The sequence below is a fragment of the Lemur catta genome, chromosome 4, assembly GCF_020740605.2.
Source record: "Lemur catta isolate mLemCat1 chromosome 4, mLemCat1.pri, whole genome shotgun sequence".
Lineage (NCBI taxonomy): Eukaryota > Metazoa > Chordata > Mammalia > Primates > Lemuridae > Lemur > Lemur catta.
Window position 1 is genome coordinate 106,139,716 of NC_059131.1, and position 20,248 is coordinate 106,159,963.

Sequence of the window (20,248 nt, forward strand, 5' to 3'; positions counted from 1 at the left end):
GGCTGGAGTGCAACAGAAAGTACCCAGGAATTAGGAAGTCGAACACCTGCCTCTGCAATTTACTTATTGTGCTAGTTAGCACTAGGACAAGATAACTGATCAGAGCTTCTGTGTTCTGATCTTTTAAATGAGGATAATAGACCTTATATGGCTGTTATGAAGCTTGGATGAAGAAAGCATTCAGAACTTCTTAAATGTTTTCTCCCAAAGAACCACTCCGGAAGAAGGGGGAATTCACATCTGTGTTGAACTGAAGGCACACTCAAAACAAAAGCAACTTCTCTGAAATAGGTTTTCTGTTGAAATTTCATGCAAATTTTGCATTTCATGCAATAATATAATATATACCTACATTGTTTTGATATTGAAATTATGTTTTAAATTTATTCACAAGTTAATTGACACAACTTTTTCTTCCATAAAATAATGAAGCAAAATTGATGTTCATAAAAAATGTCCCATGTTATCCTCTGGCTTCCATGTTTTTGAGAAGCATGGATTTGTGTGAAACGACCTGCCACACGGTGGGCAGGACCTCCACAGTGTTTGCTGAATCGGAATCTGTCCACCAGACGAGCAGCAGAGTTGAATCAAAAGCAAAGCAAATAACGCAAACAGGATTTCTCCCATGGCAGGACTGCCCAGCCGGGCTGTTGGTCTGGGGAGGAAATCAAAAGGTACAGGTCAGAAATGATTATGTATTTATTATAATTTTTTTATAATTTTAGTTATAATTATAAATTATTATTATTAATAATATGTTATTAAAATGTTATTATGTAATATAATATATGGGACTGTCTACAGAGAGAAAAAGGTACTTAATCATCAAAAATTACTCCTATCTTTGGTTTTATTCTTAGAATCTAATGTAAAAAAAAAAACCTTCCCACCCCCATCTCTATGTTAATATCCAGAAAATGGTCAGTTCTGAGTCAGAATTAGCTATGCATTACATCCTACACATTTAGCTGTGGCTCAATTTCCATTTGCAAGGCTTTGACCTGATGAAAGCATTAAACACACTATCACTAAAGCAACCCCCCATGAAGCAACGTGGTCTGCCCTCAGTTTCCTTGTTGTAAAGTGGATTGGTTACGAGCATTCAACGCAATGATGCATATGAACATGCCTGGTACAGTGCCTGGCACATTGCACCCAAGACCACCCGAGCTCTGGGATTTATTCATTGCTCTATCACCAATGTCCACTTGTTATGGGCTCAATGGTGTCCCTAGGCAAAATTCCTATGTTGAAATCCTAACCCTCAGTACCTCAGAATGTGACTGAATTTGGACATGGTGTCTTTACTGAAGTAGCTAAGTTAAAATGAGGTCATTAGAATGGGCCCTAATGCAATATGACTGGTGTCCTTGTAAGTGGAAATTTGGACACAGACAGTATAGAGAGAAGTTGATGTGAGGACACCGGAGAAGATGGCCCTCTGTGAGTCAGAGCAGATCCTTCCCTGGAACCAGCCAAGCCGACAACCCCTTACTTGGACTTCCAAGCTTCAGAAGTATGAGAAAATAAATTTCTGTTGTCTAAGCCACCCGGCTGTGGCAGCCCTAGAAAACTAATGTACCATCTCAATAAAAGCTCCAGGAGCGCAGGTATTTTTCTTTTTGTTCTATACTATACCCTAAGTGCCTAGAACAGAGTGTGACACATAGTAAGCACCTAATAAATAATTGTTGAACTATTACATAAATGTCCAGTCCTGAGCTTGGCACAGATATTTAGCATATATCTGAAGACTGGATAAATAATTCTATCTTCCAAATATCAAATCAGGACACAGTCTGAAAAAAAAAATGTTACCTGATTTGTAAATGTATTTATATAAGCTTTTTAATGCTGTAAATATTAAGTCACACTTAAATCACCTTAATTGAAAAGGGCAAGATGTCATGAAATCCAAGCTGGTCTTGGATATTCCAACTTTGGTAGAGTAAGTCCTTAACTGTTTACCATCCAGCCTACTTGGCCTCCATGTAAGCACTGCATAGCCTTCTCTCTCTCCAGGCCAGCCTCACTTCCCCAAGTGGCCCACGGGATCCACCTGCTGAAGCCACACTGGCCTCTGCAACACCTCCAGAAACACCATCCCTCTGGGCTCAGCTCAAACCCCTCTTTTCACATGAAGCCTTCCTCACCCTCTGAAGCCAAAGTGATACCACTCTCTTTTTGGACTACTTTTTAAAAAGGTATCACTTACTTCCTCATACCATTAGTTCTGTCAATCTGTCTGGTTTCCACTATGGCTTATAAGCTCTTTGAGAACAGTGGCCTTTAAAAAATACTTAATTCTATCTCTATCTAAGTAGGAGTCCAGCAAATATTGTAAGTAGATTCTGACTTAAATCATTGGAAAACACATAGTCAGCATTTGCACCTAACCCCACCCCTGACAGTACTAACAGCCAGAAAAGGAACTAGCAAATCCAATTCTCTATAAATACTTGAGCACAAATCCTACTAAAATTGGGAAATACAGAATTGCAATAACAGTCAACAGTGATGCTGTGGCTTACAAAAGGTACAGCTTTATCATTAACATCAGTATAATAAGCATCCATTAGGCCCTAGTTTTGAAAAATGCCTATTTGATTAATGCTGGGACTTTTCTTTCCAAGGTTGGTACTATTCTTTCCTCTTGCTGTTTTTTTGATTGACTAGGCACTAACCTCAGATCACCAAATCAGCAGCAGGATGCAGAAATACATTTGATCTCTGCTTTTGTGGGCTTTGGCAAACAGCTAGAGTATGTTTATGCAATCATAGGTAAAAGAAATACTATAAAGAATACTTTTTTTTTTTTACTATCAGTGATTCTTCTCATTCACTTGACATGAAACATGAGCCATTGTAAGGAAAATTCCTTTGATTTAATACAAAGCCTTTAGGAAAAATGAGTATATTCCTCAAGCTGTTTTCTGACCACTTGATGCCATCTTCAAATGACCTTTAAAAGTCCTGCTGTTATGTTTCTTTTCATGTAGTTGCATCTAAGCAATAATGATAAATAAAAATAATTGGGGTGTGTGGGAGGGGTTAATATTAATTATAATTATATTATATTAATATTTAACTATCATATTAATTATAATATTTAAAATATAATGTTATTTAATTACGATGTTTTCCTTGGGAAATAAGGCTCAGAATAATACTATTTTGAGTAAAGTTTATATTTTCAAGAATATAACTCAGAGATACTAAAGCAAGTGATATACAAAAGGCATAAAATATAAAACTATAAATCAATACTATATAAATAATAGTACAGGCATACTTTTTATGGACAAATAAATTCAAATTTTAAAAGTCATTTATTTGGTCAAGAAATTAGTTGTTAGAATAATATAGAACAGTCTGTTAAATATAAAAATTGTAACAAACTGTAAAAAAGTCAAAGACCTTTCCCTAATTATCTTATAAACAACAACTGGAGTTCAAGCTAACTGGAAATTAAACTGTACAGGATAGTGGTGATAATTTTAGAGCAAAAAAAATTTTTTTGGAGGATTTATTTTTTAGATTTGAGAAGAAGATTTAAACTATACACACTCTTTTTAAAAAAAGACAATGAAACAGGAAAGGTTTTCTTTAAAATAAGCTAAACAAACTTTGCCTTCCTTTCCCAGTTTCTAGAACCTGTGAAATAGAAAGACAGTTACCTGGAATTGAAACAACATAGTCTCCAGTGTCACTAGGAGGGCACCAGCACAGCAATCACTGTGTCTGAATTGTACAACGCATCGTCGTCAGGCCGTCTGTACCAAACGGCCTAGATTAAATTAACTGGGATTTTTTTTTTCTTTTTTGTAAAGGATCTAAGGTACTTTTTCTCCAAGTACAGAAGAAAATTAAGAGAAATACATTAAGAAATGTGACTAATTTGTTGTTATCCAAACCACACTACTCATGTGATAGTAGCACTACCACCTAAAGAAAACCAAAAAGTCCCAAGGACTGGACTTTGGAAAGGTACTTTCAAACACAACACACAGGAGACACTTGAGATATTTGCTGAGGGAAAGTAAACTGAGATTCTGCTATGAGTATCTCTCCTTGGACACGGTGATAAATCCTCCTCAAGCCTTTTCCTGTCTCCTCCTGTATCTTGGGAACTTCTTTAAAATGCCCTCATCTTCTTAGCACCAAGTGAAATAAAATGAGTCGTATTTGAAAAATTTGGCACATGAAAAAACAAACACAGAAAAGGAGCAAAACTTGCATGAATCTGTGGAAAATCTTCATTTTCAGATATCCATAAAATAGTAAGAGAAACATAAGATACTGATATGAGTTTAGAATTCCACCATCATCAATTTCTGCTTCTTTTGAATCTTTATTTCTCTGATCTTCAACACAGAAAAGGAAACTGATCAGATAAATTACTGCGTAGCAAAACTTATACTCAATGAGTTTTGAAAGTATTTCCCTCCTTTTTCAAAAAATGAATTTTTCTCTTTTTTAGAAGATAAATTGTCTCTACTGTGAAGATACGACTACTGGTCAGAATTATATATTCAGTTGTACTAAAGCACTGATAAAGACTTCTTTTATGTTGGCATTCTAAAAATTTTTAAAATATTTCTCATAAACCTGCAAAACTTAGATGCTAGATTCCATAATGTTTCATAGTTAATAGGTCCACTCGCAACAACAATGAGAAAAATTGAAATGTAAGTCCAAATAGTTCCTATAAAACTATTGACGTGACAGTGGTTCCCGGCCTTTTTGGCACCAGGAACCAGTTTCGTGGAAGACAGGGGAGACCACAGAGCTCTGAGCCCCGGTCCCCAACAGGCCAAAGACCCATACTGATCCGCAGCCCAGGGGCTGGGGACCACAGTGCTGAAAGAGTCTTTCAAATCAAATACACTAAACATCATGCCGACATGAGCCTGAGCATACTACACAGTCATAACCAAGTGACTTTAAATAGGCAAAGAGCACCAAAAAGGTCCTGTGCATGGCACAAAGTTCCCCATACTTCCTTTTATCCCCCTCCATTCTTTTAGGATTTTCTGGAAATATAGTATCTTCAAGACAAGGGGAGAGGGGAAGACAAACACTAAAATACATATCTAAACATATTTTAAAGGTATTTGCAATAAAAGAAAACACATATCAACGAATAAAAAATTAAGTCGATGGCACGCCTTGTTGGGTGTGAGAACACAACAAAAATAAACAGTCGAAATTAATTATCTGAGGGAAGAAAATCATGGCTAAAAGTTCTGGTAGCTCTGTGGGGGTGGGGTGGGGCGGGGGCACAGAGTCGGGGAGACAAACAGGATGCCGGGAGGTGAGAAAGGAGGGTGGGGAGGAGTGGGCAATCTCAAGAGGAACTAACCAGGGCTGCTGCTTGCAGTTACCCAGAAAACCTTCAGAACAATAACAGACAAGCAAACGGAGCTGAGACGCAGGAGAGAAGCTAGGAGCCCCCCAGCAGAGATGGTGCCCCAAACCTTACTGTTTGGGGGGCCTGGAAGTAACCTCTCACACCCTCACATCCACAGCTGCTGACACTTCTGCTTCCCGTTCAAGCAACAGATCCTGGCGAAAGCCCACGGGCCACGATGAGCGGACCCTGCACTCCAGGAAGTACATTTCTATCTCTTGAGAAATAGGAACTTGGGCTCTATTCAGTCTAGTTTGCTGGCTTTTCTGTTTTTTTAGCTTTTTCTCTCTGGAGAGGCTTTTTAAGTAAATACTGTACATATTATTTTGAGGAAGAATTCCTGTTCCAAGAAGCTGCACAAGCCCAACTAGCCAAGTAGCCATTAAAAAGCCAAAGAGTCAACGAAAGATGGTCGCCTTCTCCCACTACCCTCACCTCCTAGAGCCTCCCCCAACCCCCCCGCACCTTCAAAATTGCAAGCAGGGAACCGTGCCTCTGGGTCCAGGGGGCTTTCAAAGACCACCTTGCAAAGCTGTCCTTGAGGTCCTACATTTGATTATACACAACTTGACCATTTCATTCTTAGCTATTTTTAAAAACACATTTTTTTCTTATTATAAAAGTAATACATGCTCATTAAAGAAGAAAACACAGGGAAGTATGGAAAGGCAAAGAAAAAATATCCCCCTCTGTTCTATCACTTTGCTATGGCCATCATTATTATCTTTATATTTTTTTCTGTTAGCAAATCTTTTTTATTTACAAGGGTAATGAAGAGCTCTCTGCCATTCATGTGGTACGACCATGTGCTTACTTTTTTCTAGGACAGATCAGCAAAACTTCCAGTGCATTTGTGAGTGTAGACTGGCTTGCCAGGTTGGGAGACCAAGGAATAAAGGGTTGAAGTCCTCTTCCCAGACAAGTACCAAGGAAGCCTGGGCAACTGAGCTTTTACAAAGAGGGAAATGCTTCAAACTTAAGGGTTTTGGAAGTGTAGGCATGCAACACTCTTGGAATGGGCAGAAGAAGAAAGGTGGCAAGACTACTACTTCCCTAGAAGGCAATTTGCACGCTATCTCTTTGCCGGCTTAGTCACTGAGGGAGAAAAATGCAAGGGCGTGTGTATGTGTGTATGTGTGTGTGGAGTGAGAGAGAGAGAATGTATGTGTGTATATATGTACATGTGTATTCCACCCTTTCATACATGTACTATAGTTGCTGTCTCCTGCTCTGAGCTGCTGGAACTTTTTATTAACGTTATATTTAATGTTCATTCCATGGCTTCTCAATTTCCTCCACAACTCGGCCTCAGCTGACCTGTCCCACCTTGTGTCTCACCACTCCTGAGTGGCCCATGCTCCATACCCTCTATGCTCCCCCTGCCCTTTCCTGACCCCAAAATGTGACTTCTAGTTCCTTTGCCTTTGAACCATGAAGTTTAAACATAGATATCACCTCCTTCATGAAGATTTTTGGCAATTTCCTGACCTGATTCTTTTGCAAGACCATAAGCTCCTTGAAGACAAAAGCTAAACCACATATTAATACTCATTTTTAAACATTTTTTATTTTTTATTTCAGACTATTACAGAGGTACAAATGTTTTGGTTACATAAATTGCTTTTGTACCACTTGAGTCAAAGTTACAAATATACTCATATTTTTTTGAACAAATAAATTTATCTTTTTATCCATTTAACTCCCATATTTTTGTCCTTTTCTAAATTTTACTCATTATATTCTTCATTGTGTAATAATTAAGTAGAATAACATACATTCTCTCAGATTCCTTGAATGCAGGAATTACATCATACATATTTCTTATACTACTGACCCCACCCCAGACCTATGGTAAATGTTCAAGCAATACTTACTCAACTACATTAAGTCCAAGATTTAAATGCCAATAATTTTTCCTTAACACAAAGAGGAGAGGGCTTATTCCAAAACAGCTGAAAAACAGCCTGATTCCAAAACAAGGAAAGTAGTTTTTCTTACTTTGTCCACCAGCATACGGGAAATCTAGGTAGTCCCCAGCTCAGCAATAAGTTATACTCTAAATTTTTATATATGTGGGTCATTGATTTGGGAATTACAAATCATTTCTCTTTGAAATAATATTACAAATAATGTTTTAAGATCTCTGACAAGTCCCCAAAAGCTGATTTAAATTCTCAATGAAGCAGAAATAGTATGTTTGCAATAAAAAGTAGAAAATAAAACTATTGATATATTTTACTAACAAAATAACTAATAAACAACCAAATATGAGTCATTATTTTAAACTTTAATAATCACAATTCAAGGAAAGCAGATTTAACTATAGAAAACAGAGGATATCTTCCAACCATCCTCTCCTGGTTGCCATCATCCACCAGTTTCTTGGAGGCTTTTTTTATGTGGAATGAAGATGTGGCCTGAGGATCTTCCTCTGGATGGCGTCTGTCCAGCCACAGTTCTGATCCACAGGGTACCATGTTAAACACCCCACTCACTCTTTTCCTTTGTCTCTCTGCTTTGGGGATCTTTTCCACCCCCTCTAGTCTCCCACTCCCACAGGAACTCCCTGGACCATGCTATCCCCTGGGATTGTTTCACCTCTAAATGTTAAACTCACAGGTCCCCACTCCAACCCCCCACCCCTACCTTCCCGGTCACTCACTATGTTATTCCCAACACACCCACTCTTCAACCTGTTTGGAATGTCCAATTCACCAATCCCTTGGCTGTCTCTCCAGAGCCTCCTTCTGCTTTACCTCTCCAACTTAAATTCTGAGATCCAACATTTTGATTGTTTTTGTGCCATTGTCCTTTGATTGCACTGTTCTACCAAAAACAGGACAATTGTCCACCTGTACTAGCCATGCTGAGAGCTCCTGGAGGAGGGGTGGGGCATACATCCAGTTTGATCTTTATCAGAACACTTGGTCACCTAACTCAACCGCAGTATTTTCTGGCAATTCTAACTTGGATGGATGGATGGATGGATGGATGGATGGCACAGGTGGAGACTTGCAGAGATGCTGCAGAGGATCTCCAGGCCCTCTGTATTGCTCCAGATATGGATGATCCATAGCCCAACATTTCCAATTTTACTTCAAAACATATAGCTTTGGCCGGGCGTGGTGGCTCACGCCTGTAATCCTAGCACTCTGGGAGGCCGAGGCGGGTGGATTGCTCGAGGTCAGGAGTTCGAGACCAGCCTGAGCAAGAGTGAGACCTCGTCTCTACTAAAAATAGAAAGAAATTATCTGGCCAACTAAAAATATATATATAGAAAAAATTAGCCGGGCATGGTGGCGCATGCCTGTAGTCCCAGCTACTCGGGAGGCTGAGGCAGAAGGATTGCTTAAGCCCAGGAGTCTGAGGTTGCTGTGAGCTAGGCTGACGCCACGGCACTCACTCTAGCCCGGGCAATAAAGCGAGACTCTGTCTCAAAACAAAAAAAAACAAAAAAAAAAACATATAGCTTTGTTTTCCTTTAAGGTAGATGTATCTGTGCTTCTCGTAATTTCATAAGCATATAACACTTTTTTGCCTTCATAACTTTGTCCATCATCAAATGAGGAGGAGAAACTTTCCTGGGGAAGGACTGGAAAACCTCTAAAGTAGGGTGGAGAAGGAAGAAGGAATGTCAAGAATATGTATTTGTGTAGCAGATAGAGACTGCCTGAGATGGAACCAACTGTGATATAAGCCACCAAAGAGAAAGGGGAGGTTTGTAGTGGCTTGTGTCCACGAGGCCCTGAATCCATTTCAAGATGGTGCTGTTGTCTTGGGGTACTTTAGTTGTCATTTATTAATCAACAAATACTTATGGAACACCTGTTATTTGCCAGACACTGTTCTAGAAGCTTGGGAAAGAGGAGTGAATAAGACAAGGTCCCTGCTCTCATGGAGCTCACATTCTAATGAGAAGAAAAGGTAGAAAATGAAGCAAAAGAATGAACAAGGTAATTTTAGTTAATGATAGGAAAAAGAAGAAAGTAAAATAGGACAATGACTAGACAATGAATGGATGTTTTAGTCCATTTCATCCTGTGTAACATATAAAGACAAAAGGTTCATTTGGTATACGATTCTCATGTCTGGAAAAGTTCAAGATTGGGCATGTGCTGAGGGCCTCAGGCTGCTTCCACTCACAGCAAAAGGTGAAGGGGAACTGGCTGTGCAGAGATCACATCAGGGGAGAGAGGAGGGAGGTGCCAGGCTCTTTTTAATGACCAGATCAAAACAACCAGCTCTCTCAGGAACTAACAAAGCAAGGACTCACTCACTCCCCACCCCCAGCGAGGGTATTAATCTATTCATGAGGGATCTGCCCCCATAACCCTAACATGTCCCATTAGGCCCAGCCTCCACCATTGGGGGGTCCAAATTTTAACATAAGATTTAGAGGGAACAAACATCCAAAATATAGCAATGGGAAGGGGGGTATATTTTACATTGTGTGGTCAAGGAAGTCATCCCTCTGAGGGTAACATTTGAGCTGAAAATTAAATGGTGAAAAAAAGGACCATTGGCATGGAAATCTGAAACCTCGGCTCTCCGAATTACATGATGGCTGCCACAGCATCGAGTATTGCGGCCTCACATAACAACTTTCAAAGCAGGTCCGGAGATTTCCTTTTATCAGGATGAAAAATGCTTTCCACAACCCCCCAGCACACTTCCCTCCATGTCCCACTTGCCAGAACTAGGTCACATACCTACCCTCTAACCAGTCACCTACAAAAGAGACGGTGACTGCAATGACTTACTGACTGGGAGCGACAATGTCTCTTCTGCTGGGACCAGGGAGGGTGTCCTTCCCTGAGCACATGCTGCCAGCCTCAGCCAGACTGGCCTGCTCTCAGCAAGAAACCCACAAAGACCAAACCTGAGAATTTTATCCAGGATTTATTGAATACCACCCATGTGCCAGGCACTGTGCTAGTGTTAAGGATAAAAAGACCTAAGCACCACTTTTACCATCTCACAGCATTGATTAAAAACATTCAGTGAACTCCCTCGCCCCTCTTCTTCCCCGTTTCAAAGCCCTTGGATTAATCGAGGTGCAGTTCATGTCACTTCAGTTCATGTCACTGAAGCCTCTGTTTATGTCTTCAGTTCAGAATGACTCCTTTTTCTTTTCAATTCATAAAACACATTTATTCTCTTGACAAATATTCACTGAGCATCTGGGCCCCGGAATATAATACAATTTTGCTGAAGAGACAAGTTCCCTCCCCTCACAGAGCTCTCATTCTAGTGCCTTAGAGAGATCATTAAATAGCCAATTACAAGAAAGAATGGAAAGTATTAGAAGAGAGGAAGCAGGAGTGCTCCCAGAGCACCAAGAGGGATCACTTTAACTCATCCAAAGGTGGGATAAGAGAAGATATGTTTTGGAGAAAATGTCATTTAAGTTAAGGAAAGGATAAATAGAATTTAGGGAAATGGGAGTAGCGGTCAAGGAGGCTTTTCCACCTAGAAAAATGAGTATGTGCAAAGAGCCAGAGGTGGGGAGAGAGAGTTGGAGGAAAGGAAAAGAAAGAAGGTCAGCACTGCTGGAGAAAATAGTGGAAAGGGAGAACAGGGAGAGATGAGTCTACAATGACGGGTAGAGGCCAGGTTGGCAGGGGACTTGATCCTAAGGGAAGCCATCAAAGGGGCAGGCATAATTAGGTTTGCATTCCAGAAAGGGCACTCTTGAGCCACTGCTCCAATCCCTTTCCCACACTTCAGCCATGCTACAAACAGGGTAACCAAAAGACACTGTGGCAATAGTCTGGACCAGTGTAGTGGCGAGCGAGTGAGTAGTGACCAAGGATTCAGTGAATGATGGGCTATGACCTGCTGAGGAGGAGAGGAGTCAAGGATCACTTCAGGCACTGCTGGTTTGGGCACCTAGAAGGATGGTGGTGTCCTTCACTAAGCTATCTATCCAGCACTGGATAGATTCATTTTTGTACAAGTTGCATTTGAGCTGCTTCCCCTAGGGCACTGAACAGCGTGTGTTCATTAACTTTTTTTGATGCCTTTTCTTCTCCCTCCCCCACCTTCCATATCAAAGCCACTCCCTTATCTTGTATCACAGTTTTCTCTGATAGGCCTATTACACTCTTCCCCTTTGAGTCCACACCCACGTGAACAATGTCAAAAACATGGTTTAGGTGTTTGAAGTTTTCATCACTATATCCCTTTAGGGAAATCCATGTTTTTTGAGCACCTACTATGAGCCACGCACTAACATGCAAACAATTCCATCAGTGGTCACTAACACGGTTTCTCAGCGAATAAAAATCTAATACATCCAATCAGATGTTTAATGATGTCAGCGATCAATGAATTGCAGTTAGTAATTCACAAGAATCCAACTTTTTTTTTTTCTTGCATCTGTTCTTATCTTTAAGGAAAAAACCCTCACCTCTTTAAAGTGTAATCACATGGGACAGCATGATGGCACAGGAACCGGTATCAGTTCTGGGTGTCCTCCAAGTGGTCTTTCATGTATGTGCATTATTTACAATATGCAATTTCACTACTTGAGGTTACCGGGTACTAATTTTATAATATCGTGTAGCTACATGAAGGAGCTCGGAACATACTATATCACTACGTTTTAAGTAGTACCAGCTTGGATGAAGCATCAAAGTGAGAAGGGTGAACTTAAAGGGCCTTTAAAACATCTTGAAGCAATAATAAGCCATGGACTGAAGCAGGGGCGTTTTTAAACATTACTCAGAACTAAAACAATTGAACCAATTTGTCCTTTGTTCTTTTTATTGCATTCTTTATTACATTAATACTGTTTAAAAAGAAATTCAGAAGGCATTAAACTCTAGTAGCAAGCTATACAAAGTCCTCGAAGGGGGCCTGGCTTGGACAGAACGCGTTGCCGCCGCCCCACTCGTTCACAGCTCGGGGAAGGCCACTGAGCTCGGTCGCGCTCGGTCCCAGGGACGCGACATAAAATGAAGGGTCGCCGGGCCAACCCTCAGCCGGCCCCGAGCTTTCTGGGTGGGAGGATCCGACCGAAGTTTGCCAAGTTTTCGGGCAGGCCCGGCTGAACTAATGTCGCCCTTTCGCTCCAGTGGCAGGCCTGGCCGTGGGAGGTTCGCCTCAGGGGTCTCCTGGTCTTCAAGAAAGCCCCGTAAGGCGGGGGCGCCGCCCGGGCCGCCCCTCCACCAGCCTGCGACCGGCGGGACTCGGGCCCAGGGGCACAATGGAGGAGCGCGCCCGCAGGCGCTGGCCCTGGGAACTCGGGGCCTGCTGAGGCTGGAAGTCCCCAGACCGCTGTCCCTTCCCCAGGTGTCGCCCTTTCCCTCCCGAATCCGTCCCGGCCCTCCCGCTCCTTCACCGGCGCTGCCTGTGCGCCGTTTTTTCTTTCAGAGAGTTGTGTGCACTCGGCCGAGGAGGGGCCGCGCTGGCCGCGGGGCCCAGCCCTTCCCGCCGCGCCCGGGGCTGCCCTTCCCGCCGGAGCTGGCTGATCGATGGCCGGGGCCGCCCGCGAGCCCGGCCGGCTGTGTGTTTTGGAAGCGGCGCAGCGGGCCGCGGCCGTGTGACGCCCGGAGCAGGCAGCGCCGCCCTTCCTTCCCCCAGGGCTCGGGCGGCGGCGCGGCGGCGGGCCCAGGCGGGCTGGGCGCGGCCTGCGGGGCGGAGGGCGCGGGCCGGGCGCGCCGGGCCGGGCGGGGGCGGGGCGGGGGCTGCGGGCGGGGGCCGCACCGCGCACGCCCAGCCCCACGGCCGCGCCGCGCCTCGCGGGACAGGTTGGGCCGGCGGGGCGGCGCCCGGCTCCGGGGAATAATGAGTGTCTGTCAGGCCGTCCCCGGGTGACTGGGCGGGGCGGGGTGGAGGCGGCGCGGGAGGCGGAGGTGGCGGGGGAAGGGCGCAGGGCGGGGTGCGTGTTTGCGCGAGTGACTCGGCCGACCCCTCCGGCGGCTGCCTCCACCCAAGTGGGTGGGGACGCGCCCAGCCCGGGCGGCCGCGGCGGCTCGCTCTCCCCTCCCTGACCCTCCCACCCCGGGTCCCAGCCTCTACTTACCCCGCCAGCCCCGGGAGGCTCGCAGAGCGAGCGGCGCCGGCGTCATGTGACTGCCCGGAGTTGGTGCCAGGAGCCAGAGGGGAGCCAGGAGCGGAGCCGCGCGGAGCCGGGGCCCGAGCCGGAGCGCAGCGCGAGCGTCCGCCGAGCCGAACCGCGCCGCGCCCGCCGCACGCGCGCCCGTCCCCGTCCCGGCCCCCGCGCCCTGCGGCCGCCGCCGCCCGGACCGGAGCGCTGACACTGCTGCCCTCGCGGGGCTCAAGGCAGCCGCGTCCGGGCCTTTATCTCTCGTCGGCCGCGCTCAGCGCCGCGTCTCGCAAAGTAAGTCCCCTCTGCCTCACCTCTCTGTTCGCCCGGACTCCTGCCGCCCCCTTTTCGGCTGGTCTGGTTCCATTTTTCTCGGGGAGGGCGCTGGGAATGGCTGGGGGTGCCGCGCGGGGGGGCGCCTGCGGGCTTGGGAAAGTGCGGCCGCCCCTCGCGGCCGGGCTGGGGGCGGAGAGGGGGCGGGGGAGGGGGCCCGGGGCGCGCGGTCGGGAGTGGGGGCTGAGGGGACGCCGAGCGGCCCCGGGGCGGGGACAGCGAGGCCGGCAGCGCCCGCCGCGGCCCCGGGGCGGGCGCGGGCGGGGCTCACCTGTGTGGTCCCCGGCCTCCGCCCGCCCGCTCGCGACTCCCTCCAGAGCCCTAGAAATCTCGGTGCTCTGCGCGCGTGGCGGCGTTTGGGGAAAGGTAGCGCCGAGGCCGCGCGCTCCTGCTCCTCCCTCCGCACCCCCCTCGCCACCGGGGCTCCTGCCCCTCCCCGGACGGGGCGCGCAGCTGCTCGCCCGGCTGAGACGACTTGGAGCAGACTCCTGGGCTCTCCGGGAAGAAACTTGGGGCAACTGGGATTGGAGGCAGCATCCCACTCCCGATCCTGGAGCCCAGGAGCTGCCAGGGCGTCTGGATCTTTGGGGGCAGGAGGAAGAGCTGGCCGGGTTTGGAGGGTCCTCCTGGGGACACGGAGGGAACCTGCTGCAGTGCCTGGAGCTGGGATTGCAGCCCGGCTGGAGGCGGAGAGCGCCTTAGGCAGCTGCCTCCAGACCAGCCTGGTGGGACCGAGGGGCTGATCCCTGGACCAGGACCGGTGGGATCTACCTAACATTTCAGAATGGCTTGTTTAGAGGTGGCAGATAAGACCTGGAATTGTCATATCCATTTAGGGAGCAGATAACAGGGAGAAACACTTCTCTGCTTTAAATGTTACAGCAGTGTACAGTAATACTCGATGAAGTATGTGCATGGGACTTGTTTTTAATAAGTAAAGTTAGACAGAAATTGGAAATTGTTCACCTTCTTGTATTTCACTAAAATGAACGTTTTACACTGAACCACTGAATTTTATACCAACTCAGAATTTATTTTTCCATTAATATCACCTAAGACACTTTACATATATTGATGATATTCTCAAAAAAGTCTGTTATATGGGGGAAAGTATGAAGTGGAAGTCTGACTAAATTTAGATTTAGTATCTGTAATTATTAAGCAAAATCAAGTGGGGAATAGGCCGGTTGTTTATTATAGGTTTTTCCACACTGCAATTTTGTGCTGTCCTTTTCTGAGCGCTTTATGCATGCATTTGAGGAGCATTTTTATGAGAGACATTCATCTGGTTGATAATCTGCCTAACCCTAGGGAAGACTTGTTTTTAGAGGAAAAAATGATAGCATTAACATCTCAAAAATGTTTCAAGTTAGTAGTATTGTTTAAAGAAAGAGTCCACAAATGATTTTTTCTGGCTTGAAACATGAAGTATGTTAGCTGACCATAGACTGTTAGTAGAAACCTGAAAGAAGATGTTTGATTAATTTAAATTCCCTGGAGAAACTGATTTCTTCATTTCTACAGTCAGTAGGGTTTGCTGCAGAACTGTTAGAAGGAAAAAACCTAATGTGTTATTGGTAAGTCCTGAGAACAATTTGGCTTGCATGAAGGAGAATGCAAGTATAAAAATCTCAATGTGAACATAACAAAGAAAAGTAGCTGCTTAGACCACAAAACCTTGTCAGATATAAAACAACAACAGAGCTTTGGAGAAAGCTATTGTTTTCTTCACTGCAAAGTTTCTAAATTAAAACCCAGTCAGTCGTCTTGTTGCTATGAGCACAATGATGCCTTTTTTTCTTTTTTTCTTTTTTCTTTTTTTTTTTTTTTTTTTTTACCTGTAGTAATGTCTATATTCTTCAATCTGTGATAATGTAAACCTGAGTTAAACAGTCCTGGCTAACAAAGTAAAGAGAAATAATGGGAAAGGGACTATGAATGGACTTTACTGCTTTAAAAATACCTAAAGGAAAAATAGACGTTTTAGAATGTCTTGTAAAAATTGGTACTCTACAGATTGTATAATAATTTTGGATTAAATGAAATGTCAGGAACAGAACCACATTCTCAAAAGGTGAAATTCTGTAGATGTATGTATAAAGAAGAACAGATGAGAAGCTCTGCAAAATGCCTGTAACTGCATTTGAAAAAGACAGTGAACATTCTGGGTACTCTAGATGTCCCATAGTCTGTGTCTTGAAATTTAGTTCTGTGACTAAAGGAGGCTTAAAAATTGGTCCAGTTTTAGTTGTGTGGAGTAACCGAATTGTAATCTGAATTCTTAGCAGCAGTGCTCTATCTTCATTTTCTTCACCATGTACTGAGGCTAAACGATAATCATTATCCTAATCTGGAATTTGATCAGACCTAGGGACTAGCCACTGGGATGGGGCAGAAGGGGACAAAAGGAATCAGGAGGGAGGCTGGTGTTCATTAGGAAGTTCTCCGCTGCTTGAATATGATAAAATCACATTTCACTTATGATGTTTACTGTATGTGGCAGTTCCTATTTGTAAATAGGGCAGGTCCCCTGTATAAAGCTGGTGTTATTATTCACACCCATAGAACAAACACCTCCACCCCCCTGTTGTTGTCTTAAAAAACTCCAGCTGCTCATGAATATAGGGTCAGGGAGGGCCGGCTAAATGTTTCTCTGTGCTTTCTCTCCAGCACAGCCAGCAGAGCTGTTTCCTGTTCTTTGTTTCAAGGCTGGGGTTTGCGTCATACATTCCAAGTGGCATATGTGTGCTCTTTCCTGTTTCAGGCTGTTTTCTGGTAGATCAGTAGCCCAGACCAGGCCGTGGTCCCTGCCCCTAAACTCCGTATCCCCACCCAGGGAGTTATCATGTCTCTACACACTTGCTATTGCTCAAGATGCCTGTGTTATGTCATAATGAGAAGTCAGTTAACCTCTTTACGTACACCCTTTGCTCCACTGCGTTTATGATAGTGAATAAATGCTTTTACCTTTTTTAAATTTCTCATTACCAGATTATGGTTTTGAGAAATTTCAGTGCATATTGGCAAAGAAATCCAAAAGAGGTTGTTTTTATTTGTTTGTAATTCTAGTGTCGAGGTGGATAGTGTGTTTGTTTTAAGATAGGCATTTTGCCCTGAAGCTGTCAATTTTGGATCAGGATTAACACCTTACAGGTTGGAAGACCTAGCATTACCTGAAAGATGTACACACACACCCCCCCCACACCCCCCGTTCACGTTTAACACATACCACTCTAGGCAGCTTCTGGGGATGCAGAATTTAAGCAGGCTTGGTAGCCTGGGCTGAGTTCAAAGTCTTGCTTATGTTTTGAAGGAAAAATCTTTAGGAAAATAATTGAAGCAAAGCTTAAGACATAATGGGAAGGTCCCAGGATTATTTGTTTTTAAGGACAAAGATTTCAGTGTACAGTATTCTAGATCTGATTTTCCAACTGTTTTTAAGAATAAAAAGCTCAAAGAAAAGGAGAACTGGCAATAACAAATTCATTTAGTGATAGTTTGGAAATTTTTAATCTTATATTTTGAAAACAGAAGGAAAATGCTCTTGCCCTTTTTTTCAATAACAATTTTTTCATAATTCCACTGTTTTTAAGTATTTTGTCAGTTATAAGTTAATGAATTTCTGGATTAACTAGTTAAAACCTACTTTAACAAATTATTTTTCTCTTGCTTCTTGAAGAAACTAAGTTTTAAGGAAATGGTTGAAAAAGAAAACTTATGTCAAGTTTCTTTTCTAAACTTACTTGGGGATTTTCTTTAAAATCTAAAGGAATCATCTACAGTGTCTCTAATGGAATTCAAAGAGTTGCTGAAGCAGCAAATCAGGCCTAAACTCTTAAAAATTGATAATAATGGTACTTTGGTTTTAAATGTCACATTCCACCACATTCATTCTTTATATATAAAAGGAAAGTGTGAAACATTGATATGAAGGTACTAGAATCAAATAATTGGCTGCTGATAACTTTTCTTGAGAAAAGATGGGAGTTTTGGAAAGTCTCAAGATTTTTCCTTTCCCCTCTGGGAAGAGCAACTTGAAATATTAAGCTGACTTGTAGGACAAGAGGCCTTTAAACTTAAATTCTTAAGTAACCCAAACTGAAGCAGGTTTTTTTGTTTTAGTTCCAAAGTTTGTTAACAGTCCAAGTAGACTTGGTAAACAGAGTCTTTATTTGGCTTTCTGCAAATTCTCCCCTCCCCTTTTTGTGGGGAGAGGGAAGTGGGTAATAGACATGATTAGGATCTAATATATACCGGCATAAAAAAAATTGTGTAAGCTTTTAGATGCTAAGCTAAATAGTTGAGGAACATTATGCTATCGTATAGTTTCTATAATTACCAAAAAATGAGAAAAATAGTTTTATCTCTTGACTATATAAACCATGATTCCTAATTCGGTCTCATTGTATCGCTATCTTCCCTTTTGATGCTTGCCTTCTTAGAATTTCCCAGTCAACATTTTTGCTATAAAATGACAGCTTTCTTGGGCAGCATTTCTTACTGGTTTTACACCCAGTTTTGTTTAAAAAAAAAAAAATATATATATATATATATATATATATATATAAGCAGCCTTGTCCTTTAAATAACCAGAAAATACATTATTCTGGAAATGAGATTTTTTTCTGAAGTGCTTCATTTATCATTGGTTCTAGCTTAAAAAAAAATCCCTAGAGTCTTAAAACAATTGTTATCAGGTTTGCTAATATGTGATATTCTTCGAACCAGTTGGAAGAGGATTATGATGGTTGTTAGCGTTCTCATTTTCAAGCCTGACCTGTCCCTTTCTTAGACTCCGTTTCTCATCTTAAGCAGTCATGCCAGGGCTGGAGACAGGAAACCAGACAGCAGTCTGCCCTGATAAGGGAGAGCATTGTCTAAAGAGGGTAGCCCTGCTTTTTCTTCCCCCAACTCAAACTCTCCTTCCTTGAAATTTAGTAGTAATAAAAGAGGCACAATGCTGTAGACAAACAGTTTCAGAGCCAGAACTAGGACTGATTTCTCCCAAAACAAAAAACTATCCTTTCCACTGGCCCTGTGCTGATTCTGAAGTGCTGCCATCTTCAATGGAACATTTAAAAAATTATCTGTATGTTTTGTTATCCCTAGGTCAGAGGGTTTATCGTAAAGTTCTTTCTTTAGCAAAACAGGTTCCTAGAGGTTTTTGAAACTCACTTCATTGTGTTGGCAGGCTGAATTCATTATCATTTCTCCATCTAATTATTAAGGGGGGCCAGAGTTAGAATGGAGCAAGTTAAGCTGCCTCCAGCCCGTGCATTCAGTTTAACCGCTGGGCCTGCCCCGTACCCTCATTTTCAGGAAGGGGTGCTCCCTGAGGCAGTCCTCTTGCAGGAGGACCCAGGAGAGCCCAGCTTAGTCTGCTATACTCAAGATGGCTGCCAATCCTGGGAGGCTTGGGGATCCCGCCAGGATGGCCCAGAGCTAGTCTCAGCCCAGATCAGTGGGGTTTGACCCAATCTGGACATAAGAGATCACGTGGATATTGAGGTCAATGCATTCTACCCTGGAGAGCGACTTTTGAATCGAGTGTGGGTTTTTTCTCCCTTGGCCTATATGCTCTTCTTTCTACTACTACCGCTGCTGTTCTTTGAGTCTAATCACTGAAATCCACTCCTTTTTCTCTTCTTGCACTTTAAACCCTGGTACCTTCCATAGTTTTGCATTCAAAAACTACTTTCATTTGTATGATCAAGTTCTGTTCCACTTAGTTCTCCAAACAAGGGAGTTTTTCTCTCCCCAGCTCCCAAAACTTTTCACATTTACTTTGCATTTTAGAAGATGATGTTTCAGGCTGGCTTCACTGGCCACTGGATAAATTTTCCATGTAGGACTCCTGGTATACGATTATTCCAGGGCCTTTCATCCTTCATTTATTCTAGCACGTGAGAAGTGTACTTTGACATCCATTCATTTATTTATTCATCTCACAAGTATTTATTGAGTACCTACTTATTAGAGCTCATCTCAGATTATGTGCAATCATTACTCTGAGTTATGCCACAGGATGGAGTGGATCTACAGTGGTATAACCTGAAAAGGCATTTTGAAATCTTAATTGCCTGCTGGAACCTCTTGATGGCCCTGCTTCACGGGGCCAGAGTGGCACAGCGCACCCACGCCCTCCCTGCTGGGGGACTGGCCCCAGTGTGAGTTCCCATAGCACACAGGCTCTGAAGCAGAACAGAAAGAGCCCTGGTCTGCAGGCAGACAAATTTCTGTTCTTGGTGGAAGGTCCAACCAGCTCTGTGAAATTGGGCGAGTCATTTCACCTCTGTTCCTCCATTTCCTCATTTCTAAAATGGGGATGAGGACCTGACCCTTCCACCCTTGTGCAGTTATTATAAGGATTTCCGTATTTACTTGGGTAAAGCTGCCAATTTTTCTCAGTAGTTTTATGGACAATTGCAGGTGCATTGGCTGGGAAGAATAAT

At 43.4% G+C, this 20,248-nt stretch overlaps 1 protein-coding gene and 1 pseudogene across 1 annotated transcript in view; one reads left to right on the forward strand and one right to left on the reverse strand.

The window, feature by feature from the left end:
* Window positions 1-288: 288 nt before the first annotated feature.
* Window positions 289-14,574, reverse strand: LOC123637485 (annotated as a pseudogene).
* KLF3 (Kruppel like factor 3) overlaps window positions 13,348-20,248 on the forward strand; it is a 34,611-nt gene continuing 27,710 nt past the window's right edge. The window contains exon 1 of the mRNA XM_045550521.1: window positions 13,348-13,757. The gene's annotated coding sequence lies outside the window, so the exon portion shown is untranslated. The remainder of the gene's footprint in view (window positions 13,758-20,248) is intronic.